The 20,253-nt window shown below is 44.7% G+C and overlaps 1 long non-coding RNA gene across 1 annotated transcript; it reads left to right on the top strand.

Annotated features, from left to right (window-relative positions):
• The first annotated feature begins 18,174 nt into the window (after positions 1-18,174).
• Positions 18,175-19,738, top strand: LOC123326039. The gene is made up of 3 exons (XR_006540829.1): positions 18,175-18,236; positions 18,532-18,606; positions 19,709-19,738. It is a non-coding gene; the product is annotated as an uncharacterized LOC123326039 (long non-coding RNA).
• The last annotated feature ends 515 nt before the right edge of the window (positions 19,739-20,253 follow it).

The raw sequence follows: 20,253 nt of genomic DNA on the forward strand, positions 1-20,253 counted from the left end.
CAAATGTTTAAGAAAGAGCCTCCAAATAGCTGGAAACAAACAAAGTCTTTACAATTCTTTTTGCTCGTTCTTTGCTTGATTCATTTACACCACCGCCCTGGCCAGATGTGAATAGCTCAGAAAATGATTGCTGAATCAGCCATTTCATCACAGGAACTCAAGCAAGATTATGTGGCGGCCAGCAGAAGAGGCTAGTGGCTCAGAGCTCGGGGTGTGCTGCTCCTATGACAGTACCTTCTGAATAGTTTTAAACTGCTTTTGCCACATAAAAATGAGAAACTTCTGTCTGGCAAAAGTCATAAACAAAGTTAGAAGACAGCTCACAGAATGGGAGAAAATTTTTGCAATATATGTAATAGGTGATGAATTAGTATCTATAAAGGGTTTCTATAAATCAATAAGGAAAAGACAGACCCAATAGAAAATGGGTAAGAATACAGTAGGTGAGACACAACAGGGTAAACTGTAATTTCATCTAAAAAAATGCTTATATCCATTTCATCCATTCCAGATGAAACTAGAATTTCATTTAAGATATGAGCAAAGACTTCTCTGGATAGGAATGTTCACTGTCTTGGTAAATATCCATGAATAGGGTACTATGAAATACTCTGTGGCTGTGAAAACTTCTTTTTCTTCTTTTGAATGAACACACATGTCCATGAGCGGGTTGGGGGTTGGGGGGCAGAGAGAGAGAGAATCTCAAGCAGGCTACACGCCCAGCACGGGGCTCGATCTCACAGCCCTGAGATCATCATCTGAGCTGAAATCAAGAGTCAGACACTTAGGGCGCCTGGGTGGGTCAGTTGTTAAGCGTCTGCCTTCGGCTCAGGTAATGATCCCAGGGTCCTGGGATCAAGCCCCGCATTGGGCTCCCTGCTCCGCGGGAAGCCTGCTTCTCCCTCTCCCACTCCCCCTGCTTGTGTTCCCTCTCTTGCTATATCTCTCTCTGTCAAATAAATAAATAAATAATCTTAAAAAAAAAAAGGTCAGACACTTAACCAACTGAGCCATTCAGGCGCCCCAGCTGTGAAAACTTTGAAGTTAACTTTCTCTATCAGTGAAAGGAGCAAGTGTAGAGGAATATGAATAGAATGTTCCCATTTACTTTTTAAAAACATTCCTATTTGATTTGGAATGTATTTATTCTGTTTTGAATTTTATAAAGGATTCCTATAGATTAAAAAATATTTAAGGTTGTATTCTTCTAATTACAATATTAATGAATGAAATGTCAACTTTTGTCTTCCCCTTATGTAAAAGATTTATCTAGTATTATAAATCTTAGTCTCTGAGAAGAATTTAGAGACTTTTTACTACCTTTCCCTTCCCAGAAACTAAAAAAAATTTCCTGAAGGAGGCTACTGGGCCATGGTGTCTACAGTTGTACTTCTTGGTGTGAGGAACAACGGAATTCAAAGCTCAGAATTCTTTTTTCCTAGGATTTGCTACATTTTGGTATTCACAGCCTTCTAGAGCCTTTCTGCCTCCTGCCTATGAGGCAGTGGAAGGGGCTGAGACCTCTGGTTGGAAGGCTTTGATGTTCCTTCCCTTGGAAGAAAAAGGAAAATTACCTGATAAGGCCCAGGTAGGCAAGACTTAGAGCCAGCCTCAGTCTTGGGAGAAAACCTTCTTGCATTTGTCCTTGCCTCTTCTTTGGAGAAGGCTCTCAGCCAGTTTTAGTCTTGGTCTCAGGCCCCCACCAACCTAGGTGAAAGGAAACCTTGAAGCAGATAGCTTAGTTTTGCCTATTTCACTGGACTTTGAGGCTCTAGAACTCTAGCCTGGAAACAAGAGGAATTCCATCACAGGGTGGCACAAGACCAAAAAACCTCTTTGTCCTTCAAAGACAGGCAACACTTTTGGGACAGAAGCTCCGCTTTCCTTAATTACATTACTAGTGTCAGTAGACCCCAGTATGGGTGTTTGAGGATTGTATCAGACTAGTAACATAGGCTTTTCTGTGAGCTGGTGAGTTTACATAGAGTGGTATAATAGAAACCTATTTAAAACCAAAATTGACTCCAGCCAGTTCTTTTGAAAGAGGGGTGGCCTAATTCATATTCATAGGGGGAAAAAATCATTCCATTCTCTTCACCAGTACAGAATGGTGGTGCTGAGAGAGTGAAGTTCAAAACTTCCTTTTGTTCCTCAGTGCTGGTCAGGCGTGGAACCTGGAGTGGATAGTTCACAGTGGGGCTGACTCTAGGTATGGGGCATTGGAGATCAGAGGAAGGGGGATGGAGAGCTAAGTTGCTCTGAATAATATAAGGGGAATTTAGTTTCCTGAGCAAAGGGAAATACAAGCAGTGTCTGCAGAGGGTGAAGGAGCCACGGAGCATGGTAATGGTAACAATATAAAACCACTCTGTCTCTTCATAACTTTAGGAAAGTCTGATGAAGACACAGCGTTTCGATTCAGGTTGTGTATGTGTATTTTTTTCTTTTTTGGTAACACATGGAAAAAGGGAACTGAGTCCCACCTCTGGGACAGCTCAGATCAGAAAGAAGAGATCAGCCTCAGTGAGTGAGATAAAAAAAATCCACCAGGAGCTGGAGTCAGAACCAAAAGAGGCTGTTTAGAGCATTAGCTGCTGGGAATTTGCAGAAATTGTGGGAGGATCATTGGCTGGGGGGGGTCCAGGCCGATTTTAAAACATGCCCACAGACAGAGTGGTTGCAGCTGATTATTGTAGTGCTTGCTGTATAACTCATAGAATGTTTAGCCTTGATCCTCCCGCAGGATCCTTCTTATGGAGGTCTATTTGTTAGATGTTCCAGGAATTACCCTGATACTCCTCTTTCTGCCCAGTGGAAGCCATTCGCAGTTCAGCCTCCAAAAGGGAAGCAAAACTTCCCAACAAAGGGCTTCTTATTCCCTTTCCTCCCTATAATTTACACAGACCCTGTGATGCTGGTCAAAGAGCAAGAGAACTGCAGCTTTGCTGGTCACACCAGCACTGAGTAGGGCACATCATTTGGGAGTTAAAGGGAGGCAGAAAAGTATTCCACAAAGTATTGGGACTTGGAGACTGCTCTGAGTAAGTAAGCAAATATTAAGACTCCAATAAGTGCCTCAGAGCAAGAAGCCAAGGTCTCTGAGCAGCTGGAGTAGGACCAGGGCAAATCCAGCCAGTGTCGCACTAAACGAGAACTCTTGCTCACTTCTTAGGGAGGAACACCCAATTGATGGAGGAACATATGGTATAGTCTGAAAATCCACTGTAATTCCATACTTAGAGGACAATAGAGATTAGTGGACTTGGACTACCCAGCATGCATTCTCTCTTCTTAGGTGAGAGCATATTGATTTTCCTTTGGGAGGGCCATGTCCTTCTCTCTTCTCAGACTGGATTCTGGTGGGGTCAGGTCTATCCCTTGGCTCTAGATGGAGGACACATGACTGCCAATCAGAGAACAGCAGTTGACGTTGGTATGGTCTCAAATCCAGGCCAATTAAGGACTCTGGAGTTTTGTTGGAACTATTAAAAAGTGAGTTCTCATTTTTTTTTTCCAACTGAGTTGCCAAGCCTGTAGAATGGGCATAATTCTGAGGCTGCAAGTGGTCATCTTGACACCCCAGGGGGAGTGCTGAAGCCAGCACAGGTGAAAGCTGAGTTGTGAGTTGGAGACGGAGCCTAGGTGGCATCTTTGGAGCACCTGGATCTGACCATGCTTTATGCTAGGCTCATTCTGGGCATTTACATGAGTCCAGGCTTTCCTGTTTTATTTTTGAAAGTGTGATTGGGATATTTGTCACCTGCAGCCAATAGAGTCTTAATTCATGTTATGAATTGTATATAGTTCTCATAACAAAGTGTGGTTTGGCCTTTCTCATCAGACCCTTTTGTCTTAAAGTACTGAATTGTAAGTTTGTTATATGAACCAAATGAGACCATACATATAAAGAACTTAGCATTATCCTCTGTACATAGGAAAAAACCCAGTAAATATTTACTACAGGAAGCAAGGAGGGGGGGAGGAGGAAGGGAAGGAAGATCAGATGCTGAATTAAAAGGACCCTGAAGTCCCTAGGGTAATATTCTAGGAACCCTCAGGCCCTATCAGGTCCCTCTGATCTAAATGCCCCTAGTGCCCTACACGTTACCCTCCATAAGCCTTTATCATGGTTTGTAATGATATGTTTATGTAATATTTTGGTTAATGTCCATCTCTCTCACTGAACTGGCAGTTTTATGAGGGCAGTGATTTTGCTCACTCTTATGTCCATAGCAGGTGGTTAAATGTGTGGCATTCACAAACATTTTTTTTTTAAGGTTTTTTTTTTTTTTTGAGAGAGAGAGAGTGTGTGTGTGTGTGTGTTGGGGGGGGGGGTGGGGGGGGGGGAGGGGGGGGGGGGGAGAGGGTAGGGAAAAGAATCTCCAGCAGACTTCCTGCAGAGTGCAGAGCCCTGCTCAATCTCATGACCCCAGATCATGACCTGAGCCAAAACCAAGTCAGACTTTTAACTGACTGAGCCACCCAGGTGCCCCTCAGCAAACATTTTTTGAAGGAATTGTCACCCCGTAGGTACCCAAATTGGACTGGCTATCCTCAATTATTGGGGATGGGACTGTGGCAGAATTGGCAAAATCAGGGAAAGCTATCCCTGTCCCCTCTGTATCTCTTACACTAGCGATATCCGCAACACACATACAGACAATTTTGTCTTAATGAGATAATTTTGATTTGGTTGTGAAATCTGGAGAGGAGGGAAAATGTTCCCTTCTTTCTTCCTAGAATGTTTGGTCTAATAACTAAATTGATATAAAATAGATTGCAGGAGAAAAACAAATTTTGTATGTATGGGAGCACCATAAAAATATGAGGCCCAAAGGGCAGTCAAGTAATTGAAGTTTTATATAACATCCTAAGCTAAGGAAAGAGGTAGAGGTCTGGGGATACAAAGGGAAGGAAGGCCATTCACAAGAGGAGATGTTTGGAAAAAAAAGGTTGTCCTTTTGTGCAGATAAGTTTCTTAGGTAAAAAGGTATCTCTGGTAATAGTGTCCAGGTATAGGCCCCCTTCCAATGTAAATTTAGGCAGTTGAGGGGGGAGGTAAAGAGCTTTTCCTAAATTTGCTGTGTTTTGATTGCTTTTAGTGCAGAAAAATCCTTATGCCAAAGAGACATTTTTTGAGGTGGCAGAATCTGCTCCCCTTCCAACCCTTTACCAAATCTCTAGTTATTATATTTTTATTGGCTCATTTTATTGAAGAATTGAATAGTATGGTGGATGGAAATAAATGGAAAGCAGAGGAGTAGGTCAGGTCTCTGTGATTCACAAGCAGTCTTCCTTGCTCCTGTGTCTTAATGAAATCATACATTTAACGAGATAGTCCACTCTGAGTAAGGCTTGCTCAGGAGTGTGTTGGAGGCTGTTTGAAGATTCCAGGAAATTGAAGAGGGATGCGGATGCTGGAGACTTCACTCTTAGCAAGGAACAAAAGCAGTTAAAAGGTGGCCTGGGGAGGGCAGGTAACCTGAAGCTCACTCCTTTAGCCCTGGTGTCTGGGCCCAGCGGGAGCTCCAGGCATCCCACCCAACCCCCTGCCTGGATACACAAAGCAGCCTCCTTCCAGTTTAGGCTATGGTTCATCCCTTCCCCCAAGCCTGCTTTCCCTGAGGTGGGGAGAGTGTTTCCCAGGGCCCATGTGACTTCCACTGGCAAGTGACGATTACAGACGGTTTACCAGTCAGTAAAACTGCCAAAGGCTTTTGTGCTGTAATAATCCTTTTCCTGTTTAAAACTCTGGGGATTTTCTACTCTTGCCAATAGTTTCTCAAGTCAGCAATTATGTTGTGGATTATGTAATGGCTAGGTATTAAAAATAGAAAAGACCAGAGTTTGCATCTATTTTAACTAAATCAAAACAGAGCAGAGGGAGGGGAAAGGAGAGGGAGAGACCAGAGGAGGAGGGAAAAAGAGATTACGTGACAAGAAGCAGCGCGATCCCATCATGTGACTGGGCAATCCAGGCCACAATTTACCTTGCTCCTTTCCTGCCATTCTTGGCCCAAGGGGCTGTACTCCTGTCCTTGGCCTCCTCCAGGGAGAGGACCCTGCGGAGAATTCCTTTATTCCTCAGCTCAGCCTTGGGTGTTTGCCTGCCTCTGACAGGCAAAATGACTAAGGGTTGGAGGGAGGGATTGATTTTGATGTGATTAAAAACTATTTGCTATGAAAATGCACCAACCCTCCAACTTCCCCACCCTCACTCCTCTTCCCACTGGATTGCCATCCCTAGGCCCTCATCTAGGAATTCCAAGGCTGCCGTTCATTGTTCTAATGTGACTTCTCACTAATCCTCCACCTTCAGCCCGAGTTGAGATCTTTGTGTTTTTCCGGGAACCTACTGAGTAACTTTAAGGGCCCTCTAATGAAATTTTAGGTGCCAGGTGGTCTGGAATAGGGGGGATATTTTTGGAAGGGGGACTTCTTCTAAGGGCCTGACACATCACATCAAAATATACCAGGCTTCTACTGTGTCACCTCCAAAGTCCCTCACTCCATCCTGCATACAGAGGCAGCTGCAGGGGGAAGTCTTGAGTTAATCACCTCTAGCCCTTGGGCCTACATAGTGCACATGCTGAGCAACCTGATTTAGTAGGTCTCCGGTTGCAGGGGGTGGTGGGTACTTTGAAGAAGCAGCTTACTGTTTCTGAGTATTGAACCCAAATAGGTTTGGTGGGGTTAGGGAGAGAGACCTGGAAGTCTAGACCAGCAATAGAATCAGTAACAGGCAATATTAGAAAGCTGTGTCCCATTGTTACTTCCATCACACTTCTTCCTCAGAGTCTTCCTCTGAACTGGGGTGGAAGAGTGCCAACTGCTCAGAGTAACCCTGGTCCTAGCTTCACCCAGCACTGCCCAGACTAGTGCAAGTACAGTGAAAGGAAGAGAACTCTAATTTGGGGATTATAGGCATAATTTCACTGGATAGGTAGAGGGTGTGGGGACCTTCCTTAGAGCCTTTCAAATCATAATACCAACCTGGACTAGGAAGTGCCTGTGACTCGGCACCTCTTTCTTACTCTTGTAGGTTTTCAATTCTCTGTTGGGGATTCCTATTTGCGTTGTCCTCCAGAGGCTGACTTTGGTAAGGACCACCAAACATCTGGTATGGTACAGATTTTAAATTGTTCCAACCCACCCTATTAATGCACTTGAACATGCCTAGTCAACTGGCCTTGGGCATGGTCAGTGTCACTGCAGCATCGGTTTTCTGTTTTCTGTTTTCTGTTGTCTGACAGGCTGGCTACTGCAGACCCAGGTAGTCAGCAGAAGTTGTAGGTCACAGTGAGTATCTGTCCTCTACAGCCCATCCCACCCCTGAGGCTTTGAGTAAGGTTAGGAGTCCACTGAAGCACCTGCCCTAGGGGCTGTTAGGAGCTAGGGTCAATCGAAGGCTAAAACATTGCAGGGTCCACCAAGGAACCTTTTCTGTCTAAACTCAACTTTCTGTTGTGGCTTCCTTCCCACTCCTACTCCCCACGACCTCACAATTTGACCACAGCAATGTTGTATACATTGGTCATTCCCATCCTGAAGATCACCTTTTCTGTCATTATTATAACATTTAATTGATTTCTACCCCCAACACACACACACACACACACACACACACACTGTAGTGGTGGTGCTTCTGGTGTCTGTTGCTTGAGATAATGCTAGTGGTCACAAGCTGGTGTAGACAGAGTAACACATTTTAACAGATTTAACTTTTATTCATCCAACTGACAAATTAGAGACACAGTAGTGCTTATATGTGTTGGACATTCATTTGGGCCACAGACAGTGTAAGGTATAAAGGATAGATCTGTTGCATTAACTCCCAGTAACAGGGCTCAGAGCTAGACAATTACTTCCCTTTACTGCACACACCATCACATTCCTTGGACCCCTTCTCTATCCCATTCCAACATCAGACTCAGAAATGAATTTGGGGATGTTGGGTTGTGATCCCAGGGTCCTGGGATCAAGCCCCATGTCGGGCTCTCTGCTCGATGGGGAGTCTGCTTCTCCCTCTCCCTCTGCCTGCTGCTCCCCCTGGCTTGTGCTCTCTCTCTCTGTCAAATAAAAAATATTTATTTATTTGAGAGAGAGATAGTGAGAGAGAGCATGAGTGGGAAGAAGAGGGAGAAGCAGACTTCCTGCCGAGCAGGGAGCCCAACGCGGGGCCCAATCCCAGGACCCTGGGATCCTGACCTGAGCTGAAGGCAGACACTTAACCAACTGAGCCACTTAGGCGCCCCATAAATAAAATCTTAAAAAAAAAAAAAAAGTTTGGGGAATGGACCAAGACAGGCTGAGGGTTAGGCTTCAGGCCTCCACATATTTGCTGCAATTCCTGTGGCCAGAAGTACCAGGTGGTGGGCATGGGAAGCGGGCTGGATGTGGGGAGAGGTGGTGTAGCACCTGATATGACTCCAGCCACACCTGGAGCTCCTGTGTCTTCCAACAGAAGATGGGGGAGAGGAGGTTGGGAGAGGGAAGAAGAGGAGAAGGAGAGGGGAGGAGGGAAGGAGGAATCAGGTAAGGGAAGAGGGGATTATAGGCTGACACTTTGGGCTAGGCAGAGCCAGATTAACAGAGGCATCTTAGTGCCCACCTGGGACTGACAGGGCAGGTGGAATCTCTTGTTGAAGGTGCTGAATCTTGTGGAAGCAAGCAGGGGATGTCTTGGCAGCCTGGTATAGCCTGGTAGTCTGACTTCAGGCCAACCAGGGTTGCCAAACAAGGGGCCGTGCTAACACCTCCTCTGTACTCTCAGCACCCTCTTCCATCCAGGTAGGCCTAGGTTCCAAAGACCCATCTCTTGTGTCACAAAAGATGACCAAGGAAGGAACTCACTAGCACTTACTTCCCTGAGGGGTTTGCATTTAAGAGAGACCCCAAAATATTACTTCTACTACTGCTATATAAATTTTACTGTAACTATTACTTCTCTAGTCAAGTAATTTGGTAGTTTAAAATTTTTATCAAGGGGCATCTGGGTGGTTCAGTCGGTTAAGCATCTGCTTTCGGCTCAGGTCATGATCCCAGGGTCCTGGGTCCTCAGGGGGGAGTCTGCTTCTTCCTCTCCCTCTGCCCTTCCCTCTGCTCATGCTCTCTCTCTCAAATAAATAAATAAAATCTTAAAAATATATATATTTTCTCAAAATTTAAAAATTATTAGCATAAAATGTTCATAGTCTTGTTTTTATATCTCTACTGTACTTTATTTTCCCTTTTTCATTCCCAATATTGTATATTTAATGATTCATGCTTTTTTCATGATTAGTTTTGTTAGACTTCTGTTTTGTAAGAACCAGCTTTTGTGTTATGTCTGTTGTTTGTTTCTCTTTTATTTCATTAACTTCTTAATCATTTTTAAAAGATTTATTTATTTATTTTGGGGGGGCACGGGGTGGGGGAAGGGGCAAGGGAGAGGGAGAGAGAGAATCCCAACACAAGGCTCAATCTCACAACCCTGAGCCAAAATCAAGAGTTTGATGCTTAACTGACTGAGCCACCCAGGCACCCCACTTCTTAATCATTTTAAAACCAGTTTTGGAATTGAAAAGCAATACAAAGGGTCACTTTTTCTTACAAACTATTACAAAAAGATCAGTTACCCAAAAGAATGAACAGAGGTTTAAAAGAAGAAATCTATGTGGCTTATAAATGTAAGAGAAGACTTTACATGTAAAATAATGCATCTTTAATGATGGACCTCTAGGCTTGAGTGGGGAAGAGAGGCATCATAGAGTTAGTGCCCAGTGGAAGGAACCCAATGCTTCTGCCCGCCCTCCCCATCTTTTGTTTACTGGTTGGTGTCAGGCAAGACACAGACCTCTGTTTCCTCCCCTGTAAATAGTGACTAATACAGAAAACCCCACCTGCCTTACTTGCTTCATTGGCTGTTGTATCAAATCAGATACTGAATGTGAAGGAGATGACACCTGAACTCCCACTGAGCCCTCTGCCCCCAGTCTGTCTTCTCCCACAGGTGGCAGTAGGAAGGGGGTGTGGAGGAACCCAGCCTACCCTGGCAGTGTTAGTTACCAGGCCGTGGCCCTTAAAGGAACATTATTTTGAAGGGAAAGAAAGGGTCTTATTCTCTGCTTAGCTCACTGTACCTGCTGTCTCATCTCTTCTTCAGCTAAGTTTTATTTTTTATTTTGTTTTATAATTCTATATTTTACGGAGAAGTGCATGGGAGGGGTGGGTGTGCTAGAAATAAGCTCCTAGAACTGGGAGGCAGGAAAGGGTGGTCTATATTAATGGTTCTCAAGTGTTTTGGTCTCAGGACCCTTTTACACTTTTAAAAATTATTGAGGACTTCAAACACCTTTATTTATGTGGGCTGTAGCTGTAGATATTTACCATAATACAGATATGGAAACAAATATTAGAAAAAGACTTTAAAAGTATTTATTATGTAAAAATAACAGTAATAAGTCCTTTACATGTTAACATACTTTTTATAAAAATATCTAAAATGAAAAAATTCAGAGAGTCATTATTTTACAGTTTTGCAAATGTCTTTAGTGACTGGCTTAACAGAAGACAGTTGGGTTCTTGTATCTGCTTCTTTACCAGTCTATCATGATACGTTGCTTTGGTTGGAGTAGATGAATAAAAACCCACTTCATACAGATTCGTAGCTGAAAAAAGTAGGAGTATTTTTAGTACCCTTTTCAGATAATTGTGGATACCTTCTTTGATATTTCACCAAAACTGGACAAATGGCAGTTTCTGAAAGGTAGTTGCAATGTGAGATCTGAAACCATGTCATTGAACTTCTCATCCTCAGCTATATTAAACTCCATTGATTTGTCTTGCACTTTGAATGGTTCTTTAGTTCATGCTTGAGACATTATGCGTTGGTCATTTGGAAAATAATGGCTCAGTGATTTATGGAGATCTTCCCAATGTAGACACATTTCAATCCATAGTATTACATTCCTAGTATTACCACTGATGTCATCAGCAAAGTCTTTAAGTACCAGGAAGCTGTGAAGCTCATGGTGTGGAGACAAGTTTTTAAAATCCTAATTTTCGGGGCGCCTGGGTGGCTCAGTCGGTTAAGCGGCTGCCTTCGGCTCAGGTCACGATCCCAGGGTCCCTCGAGTCCTGCATCGGGCTCCCTGCTCAGCAGAGAGTCTGCTTCTCCCTTTCCCTCTGCCTGTGGCTCTGCCTACTTGTGCTCTCTCTCTCTGTCAAATAAATAAATAAAAAATATCTTTAAACAAAAATAAAATTCTAATTTTCACTTGCCAGATCAAATTTTATCATTGGCAAAAAATACTGTCAGTTTTCCTTGATGTGACAAGCTCACTTCATTAATTTTTGAGAAAATGACTGCCAAAGGCCCACATCTGAGTAATCATAATTTGTCAGTCGTTCTTTCCTTTTTTTGGGGGGGGGGGTCATTTTTCTAATAAAAATGTTTCATGAAAAAAGGAGGTGGTTCATTTCTCAAAGCAAACAATCACATAAATTTATCTAGTACTTTGGTATATAGCAGAAGTGCTTTATGCACAGACTATTAACAAAACGTACTCACGGTAATTTTTTTTTTTTTTTTTAAGATTTTATTTTTAAGTAATCTCTACACGCAACACAGGGCTCAATCTCACAACCCTGAGATCACGAGTCACAGGCCAGCCAGGCACCCCAAGGGTCATGTTAAAAAATCAGTAATTATTGTTCTATCATGGGCATTCTTATGAGAAGCTAGCCTTTTTTTAAACCAAAGTGCCTGGGGAGCAGAATATGACTTCACTGATTTGTGCTAAGTCCCCAGCAGTTTTACCAACTGTTGCTTTTGTATTATCAGTTCAAATGTCAACTAAGTGAGTACTGCAAAAAAGTCTTGGTATTTTTCTTTAAGATTTTATTTATTTATTTGAGAGAGAGCACATGAGAGGGGGAGGGTCAGAGGGAGAAGCAGACTCCCTGCTGAGCAGGGAGCTCTATGCGGGACTCGATCCCAGGACTCCAGGATCATGACCTGAGCCAAAGGCAGTCGCTTAACCAACTGAGCCACCCAGGCACCCCAAGTCTTGGTATTATTATAAAAATGTTCTTTGCCTCTTGGGCCACACCGGAAGGGTCTTTGGGACCCCCAGGACTCCAGGGATCATAAGCCACCAATGTGTGTGATCGTGGGCAATAATAGTTTGTGGCTTTGAACACCTCAGTATCCCTAGACCTCAGTTTTCTCAACTATTAAGGGGAGCCAGGGCTGGGGCCAGCTCTGTTTCTACATACTGTTAGACCCTGTTTACTACTCCTTGAAGCCACTTCTCCCTTGTGATAACTGCTCTCTTCTCCCTTCCTATCTTATGTCTCCTTTCCCTTCCATAGCCCTCCCCCCCCACACCTCTTACAGGTGGGGATCCTCCTTGTTGTTTTCCCTCCTCCTTTGCTCCCTGGGTTATCTTATCCCCTCCTTGATCTTTAATAATCACCTGTAGGCTGACAGCTCCCAAATCTCTATCTTCAGTCAAGATGTCTGTCCTGGGCTCTAGTGCTATGATTCCAGCTGCCCTTGGGACCTCTCCACCTGTATGCCCTACAGGCATGTCAAAGTCAACATGTCTAAACTGATTTCATCATCTTCCCCAACACATTGCCTCCTCTTCCAGAATAGCCAGTCTTGGTTAATCTGTCATCTACCCACCGCTTAAGCCAGAAGCCCAGGAGCCCTCCTCTCCTTATCTGATCCCCTCACTTCCCTCATCTAATCACCCAAGCCTATCATTGCTGCCTTCTAAATATTTTCTCAATCTTTTTCTGCTCTCTAGTTCTACCACCACTGCCTCAGGTCAGGCCCTCGTCACTCCTTAACCAAACTATTGCATGAGCTGTCTCCCCGGTCCCCCTGTCTCCCCTTTCCAACTTGTAATCTGCAGCTCTGGCTGGAAACCACAAGACTGTCTTCTCATAGGCTTTGTTGTTGTTGTTTTGTTTCCTACTAAATAAATACATATTGAATACTTATCATGCCAGGCCCTGTGTGGAGTGCTGGGGATAGAATACAGAACACAACAGATGTAATCCTTGGCCTCCAGCACTCACAGTGTATGAGGGGACAGAAAAAAGTACAGGGCACAGGTAATCAAGACACAGCGTGATGGGGAAGGAAGAGAGGGTGGTGCTTGGGAGCCTCTAGAAGCCTGAGCTGAGGGCTAGCTGTGTCCAAGAGGTGGTCAGGGAACACTTCCTGGAGGAAGCAACACTCTGAGACTGCACACTCGGTGGGAGTTAGCTAGGAGTGGTAGGAGTGTGGTGGTGAAAAATTTGCCTGGTAATGTGTTCATCTCATTTCCCTGCGTAAAGCCCTCTTCTGAGCTTCACCATTGCCAGCAGGATAAAGTTCAAATTCCTTATCATGGAACACAGTCTGTGTGGCCTCACTGACCACTCCCCTGTATTGAGTCTGAGGTGCTTTCAGATAGTTCCCCCAGTCTCTGGCTAGCTCCCGCACAGCTCCAGGCCTTTGCGCATGCAGTTCCTCATGCCATCCACCCTTCCCACCCACTCTGAACTACCAACGTCAGTTGACTCAGGAGCCCTTCCCTGACCCCTCCCATGTAGACTTTGTGGCTCCCTCTCTGGTGCTCCCCGCCTGTGCACACACCTGGACACCTGTGCACTCATCACATCATTAGAGCTTGTCCACGTGTATCTCTGACTCTTGCTCCTACCTGCCAGTGCAGAATTCCAGGTCTTGCCTACCTCCCAGAGCCTCACCCCGTGAGCATTTTGGGCGTCCCCAGGGTGTGTGTCTCCCATGTGCTGGTGGATAAGGTTAGACAGCTACACCCTCCCACTCCCAGCTATCTTTTCCCCTCCTCCACTCTGCAGCCTCCCTTTGCCCCTGCCACACCCCATGAAGCTATCAGTTCTGCTGGACATTGCCCCACCCATTAGACACCCCACGCCTGCTGGGAGCCACTGCCACTCCTGTTGGCATGAGGTCAGCTGGCTCCTCTGTAGGAGCAGGGCTGTGAGGCTGCTGGTGCCCCCATTGCTTTATAGGGTCTTGAGGTTTGGTCCCACGGGTGTGTGTCCATCAACTACTGCTTCAGCTCAGGATTACTTCCTCCTTCCACTGAGCAAAGCTTTGGCCCCGGGTCAGTTCACTGTGCTCTTCTCCTTCTTCCCTTAGAAAGAATTCTTTTTCCTAACAAGTCTCTCAGCCCTTCATGCAAATACACTCTCCAAGGTTCTGCTCTTCAGTGGGCTAAACAGGTGTGACCTGCATCACCCTCCAACTCCAGCCTGGAGGGAAAAATATATATGTATTTATATGTTTCAAATAGTAGATGATATATGCAATACTGAATAGAGCTTCATCACTAAAATACAAAAGCAGTTTAGAAATACATACAATAAAAAGGTAAAGCTCCCCTTCTAGCCCTTGCCCTCTCTTAAAAGCTTACCCTACTGGTAGACACTGTTAATTCTTTGGTGGGAATGTTCAGACTTTTTGCTCTGCATTTACACATCTGCGTGGCTGGCATAATATTTGAGAAATTAATCACTTTCCTCCTTGTGGATTTTCCCCTTTCCCACTCTCACATCCTTGGAGCTCATTTCCTCCTGAACTAGCTCCCCAGATTAGAAATTGGAATCAAGTTTCAGGTGTCTCTGGCTTTTGTGTGCCAAAAGCTTATGCGCTTAGGAGAACTTTAGGGTTTGTGGAATAGCTCATTGAAGGAAAAGGATTCTTTTGCACAGACTGAATACCTTGACTAGAAACAAGAAAGAAGAAGGATTTCACCTGGAGTGGAAAGACCCCCAACTCTTTGCAGAGCTCTCCTCCCCAGACAGGCTTGGGGCAGGAGAGACAGGGGAGAAAGATCTGTGGTCTCCAGAGTCCCACCTTGCCTTCTAGCAGATCACCTGGGCAGGCAGGAGTGAGATTCCAGAGAGTGGTGGCCACGTGGTGGGACCGCATGTTGGGACCAAGCTGTAGGGACACGGGCAGCCTGGTCCAAGATTCTTGGATGCCCATGGGTGGCAGAGAGTGGCAGAGGCTATTGGATATGGCTTCAGCCAGCTTCACAGCCACCTCCTGTGTTCCATGCTGGCACTTCTCAGTATTCTGGAGAACTCAGACACACCTAGAGTTGAGTTTCCTGTTGGCACAATGGAAGCTGACCATAAACATTGAGTTGAGTTATAGAAACTAAAGTTTGGTGTCCTGCACACTTGAGTTTGTGAACCGAGATTCATTCCTGTGGCTTGTGCTATTCATATTCTGCCACTTTTGAAAAAAAAGTGCAATATATCTTAAAAATGTTTCCACATCAGTAGATATAAATTTATCTTGTTCTTTTTTAAAAAACAATATTAGGGGGCGCCTGGGTGGCTCAGTTGGTTAAGTGTCTGCCTTCGGCTCAGGTCATGATCCTGGAGTCCCGGGATCGAGTCCCGCGTCGGGCTCCCTGCTCGGCAGGGAGTCTGCTTCTCCCTCTGACCCTCCTCCCTCTCATGCTCTCTGTCTCTCATTCTCTCTCTCTCAAATAAATAAATAAAATCTTAAAAAACAATATTAGGGACGCTTGGGTGGCTTAGTCAGTCACTGTCTGCCTTCAGCTCAGGTCATCATCCCAGGGTTCTGCGATTGAGCCCTGCATCAAGCCCCACATGGGCTCCTTGCTCAGTGGGGAGCCTGCTTCTCTCCCCGCCTGCCATTCCCCCTGCATGTGCTCTCTCTCTCTCTGACAAATGAATAAATAAAATCTTAAAAAATACATATATTATTTTCAAAAACATACATGCTCACAGAAAATTTTAACAGTACCAAAGGAGAAAGCAAAAGTTCTCCATCCTCTGTTCCTACTCACTAGATACAACTATTGCTAACAGCTTCTTCTTTTTTTGTTTTTTAAGATTTTATTTATTTATTTGACAGAGAGAGCACAAGCAGGGGGAGCGGCAATCAGAAGGAGAGGGAGAAGCAGGCTCCTCACTGAGCAAGAAGCCCGATGCAGGGCTCAGTCCCAGGGCCCTGGGATCATGACCTGAACTGAAGGCAGACGCTTAACCGACGGAGCCACTCCGGTGCCCCGCCAACAGCCTCTTGATGGTTCTTCTAGAAATTTTTCTATGCAGATAAAGACATTTATCCATTTCTATAGAACTCTTTTTATATACAAATAATCCCAAACTATATATACTTATCTGCAACATATTTGATTATTTAGCAATTTGATCTTATTAAATGAATTCTATCATTTAAGTAGATATAGTTCAACTTCATTTCTTTTAATGATGCCCAGTATTCTATAGACTAGATGTGCCACATGTATGTAACCAGTTGATTGGCATAAATTTCCAGATTTTTAGCTATTACCAGTTAAGGGCACAATGAACATAATAATATCTAACATTTGTTGACCATAGACCTTATTCTTTGCATGTAGTAAGTCACATAACCCTTGTAATAGTCCAGTGACATAGGCCCTATTATTGCCCCTGCTTCACAAATGATTGAATTAAGTCACAAGGAGATCAGTAACTTTCCTATAGTCACCATCTGGTAGGTGGTAGATCTGGGATTTGAACAGGGCAGTGAAGTCCCAAGCCTGTACTCTAGATTAGGACACCACAGGCCCTGTGTAGATGCTGTGCACCTGGCTAATATAGCCATAGAATACATCTGTAGCAACTCCTGGGTCAAAATAAGTGCATGTCAAGTTTTAATAGTGCTATGTGGTCAGGAGGTTATTTTATGAAAAGAGTAGTGTATTTCTTTTCATAATCAAGTGCAGAGCCTGCTTGTTTCCTGAGAACAGAGGGGCTGCAGAGGCTCCTGTGCCCAGAGGCCTCACTAGGTGAGAGGGTGTTTTCTGCCATGGCCAAGGCTTTAAGTTTGAATCCTATATGGCCTTCTCCCCTCTGGGCTCGACAGGGCTCTCTCTAATTAAGGCCACAGACACAAGCTGCCAGAGAAGTCAGCTCCTGGACTCCCTTTCTCTCTGTACCCTCTTAGTCTCTCAGGGGTGAGGGTCCCTCCCAATTAGAATGGCCCCAGTTTCCCATTCCATCTGCAGGGAGAGAAAATGGCAGCTATCTACAGAGACGGAACTGGCCACTCCTTACTTCCCCACCTGCAGCTCCTACATCAAACCACAAGGGGCCCCATTGTGGGACCTTCAGTCCGGGATCCATACCAGACCTGCTCAGAGTGTGTGGCATAGCTTCTTTTTTTTAGCAGTGGCTTTTTTTTTTAAGATTTCATTTATTTATTTGAGAGAGAGAGAGAGCACAAGCAGGGGGAGGGGTGGACGGAGACAGAGAAGCAGATTCCCCGCTGAACAAGGAGCCCAATGTGGGGCTCAATCCCAGGACTCCTGAGATCATGATCTGAGCCAAAGGCAGCCACCCAACTGACTGAGCCACCCAGGTGCCCCCCTCCCCTTTTAAGGTAAACTCTACACCTAATGTGGGGCTTGAACTCATGTCCCCGAGATCAAGAGTCAGGTGCTCTAGGGGCACCTGGGTGGCTCAGTAGGTTGAGCGTCTAACTCTTAATTTCGGCTCAGGTCATGATTTCAGGGTCGCAAGATTGAGCCCTGCATCAGGCTCCGTCCATGCTGGGCATGGAGCCTGCTTAAGATTCTTCTCTCCCTCTCCCTCTGCCCCTCCCCTGTAAAAAAGGAGTCCATGCTCTACTGAGTCAGCTGGGTGTCCCCTGACAGTGGCTTTTATAGGACTATATCAGTGGTTCTGAAAGGGGCGATTTCACCCCAACCCCACTGGCAGGGGACATTTAGCAATGTTTGGAGATATTTTTGGTTGTTGCAAATTGGTATGTGGGAGGGTTAGGGGGGTACTACTGGCATATAGTGGGTAGAGAGAGGCCAGGGATACTGCTAAATATCCTGCAATTCACAGAACTGCTGCTCACAACAAAGAGTTACCCAGCCCAAAATGTTAATAGTGTTGAGGCTGAGAAACCATCGGCTACAGAAGGGCAGACAGTTCAACATGGCTGTCACCATGTGACTCCTTCTGTTAACAGTGGCAAACACTTATGTCTTGTTCACTTGTAGCAACTGTTCTAAGTGCTTTATCTCCATTAACTCATTTAATCCCCACAACAAGTCTGTGAGGCAGGTTCCACTATTATCATCTCATTTTGCAGATGAGGAAGCCGAGGCAGGGAGCTGTGAAGTACCTAGTCCAAGGTTCCCATGGTGGCAGTCTAAGCTTGATCTCCAGATATGCTCATGGTAAGCACATGCGGGACCTCTCTCCCGTCTTTGCTACTTCTAGAACCTCTGGAGCACCAGGGATTGTTTATATCTTTACAAGGAGGGGAAAAAAAAGCAGTTGACTGGTCTTTTCTCCCAGATTCTGACTCTCCCATTTCTGATGGCTTTTGTATTTTTTTTTCTCCAGACAGTTTAACCAAAGTGAGTACTGATTACAGAGATTATGGACAACATGAAAATTAACTTACTGAATTTGCATAAAAAATCCTGTGTCCTTCCCACAATGGTCTCTTAGGGCTCTTTCATTCTACAGGCTGGACTGCTTGGGTGACAGATTCGCTTAAATATGAGAGCAGACCTGATCACTCAGAAGGACAAGGAGGAGCTGGTGAGTCAAGCTTGGGATACCAGGGACACAGGACTATTCTGATTAGGCCCATAGTTTTGATGAAAGGGGTGCTTTTCCAAAGGAGGCCTCCAATAGCCAAGATGGGAAGTTGTAAATGGGGTGAGGGTGGTGGAAGAAGTAGGAAGGGATCTGTTGGATCAAAGCCAGAGGAAATACTTACTGATTCATTAATTATAGGATGCCATAGGATTGGCTTTGCCTCTGGGTGGGGGGTAGTAACCTATGCTTTAAACAAACAGCCCCATCACTCAACAATAATTAGCAGCAACAATAAGCATCTTCAATGGGGCAAGATTGACAGGTGGCCCACAACATGCAGTCTCAAGCCTGGCCTAAGCTTGAATGCCACACCTGTGGAGCCAACCAGTCCATGCTCAGGCAGCCCACAGGGTCATGGGCACAGAGGTGACATGTTCTTTCTTGGGCCATTTGCCAAGAACTTGCTATGTCCTAGGCACTGTACTCACGGTCTAGAGAATTGAAGAGACAAGATTAAGTTTGAGAAGTTAAATAGCAGCATAAGAAATACCACATATGTCCATATAAGGGATGTAGATACTCAGAGTCAAATGGGAATTCTGGACAGGGATTCCCCACCAGGCAGATGGTAGGGAAGGAGGTCTGTATCGCACCACCATGTTTCTTTTATTTATTTATTTATTTAAGATTTTATTTATTTATTTGACAGAGAGAGACACAGCGAGAGAGAGAACACAAGCAGGGGGAGTGGGAGAGGGAGAAGCAGGCTTCCCGCGGAGCAGGGAGCCCGATGCGGGGCTCGATCCCAGGACCCTGGGATCATGACCTGAGCTGAAGGCAGATGCTTAATGATTGAGCCACCCAAGTGCCCCACCACCATTTTCTTTTAAAAATGGGAAACACAAAGAACAAAAAAGGAAGTAAGAAATCATACTAATAATACTAGTCAGAAGTGTGTATTATTACTATTTTGGTTACATGCCTAAAGATTTTTTTCTGTGTATTTATATGGATGTGTACACACTTACATATTTCATTACATAAGTTAGTTCATATCATACATACTGTTCTGTGACTTGCTTTTTTTTTTTTTTTTTTAAAGATTTTATTTATTTATCTGAGAGAGAATGAGAGACAGAGAGCACGAGAGGGAAGAGGGTCAGAGGGAGAAGCAGACTCCCCGCCGAGCAGGGAGCCCGATGCGGGACTCGATCCCGGGACTCCAGGATCATGACCTGAGCCGAAGGCAGTTGCTTAACCAACTGAGCCACCCAGGCGCCCTGTGACTTGCTTTTTATACCTAGCAATATACTGTAAACAGTTTTCCTTGACAGTAAATAAACTTCTTATGGATCTCTAGTATTTCACTGTGTACCTACCATGATTTAACTAATCTCTTATTATTGCCCCTTAGGTGACTAACAGTAAGGCTTATATGTAATACTGACTTTGTGTACATCGTTATTTTTATCTTTAGGATATAGTCTTGAAGTAGAATTGCTAGATCAAAAAATATGCACACTTCCAGTGATTTTCATATTGCCCAATTGCCTTCCAGAAAGGATAGATCAGCTTAGGCTCTTACCACCAGTCTTATGAGAGCATCTCTTTGCCTACATCTTTACCAGTCTTATGAGAGCATCTCTT

Source organism: Neomonachus schauinslandi, chromosome 10, assembly GCF_002201575.2.
Source record: "Neomonachus schauinslandi chromosome 10, ASM220157v2, whole genome shotgun sequence".
Taxonomy (NCBI): Eukaryota; Metazoa; Chordata; class Mammalia; order Carnivora; family Phocidae; genus Neomonachus; species Neomonachus schauinslandi.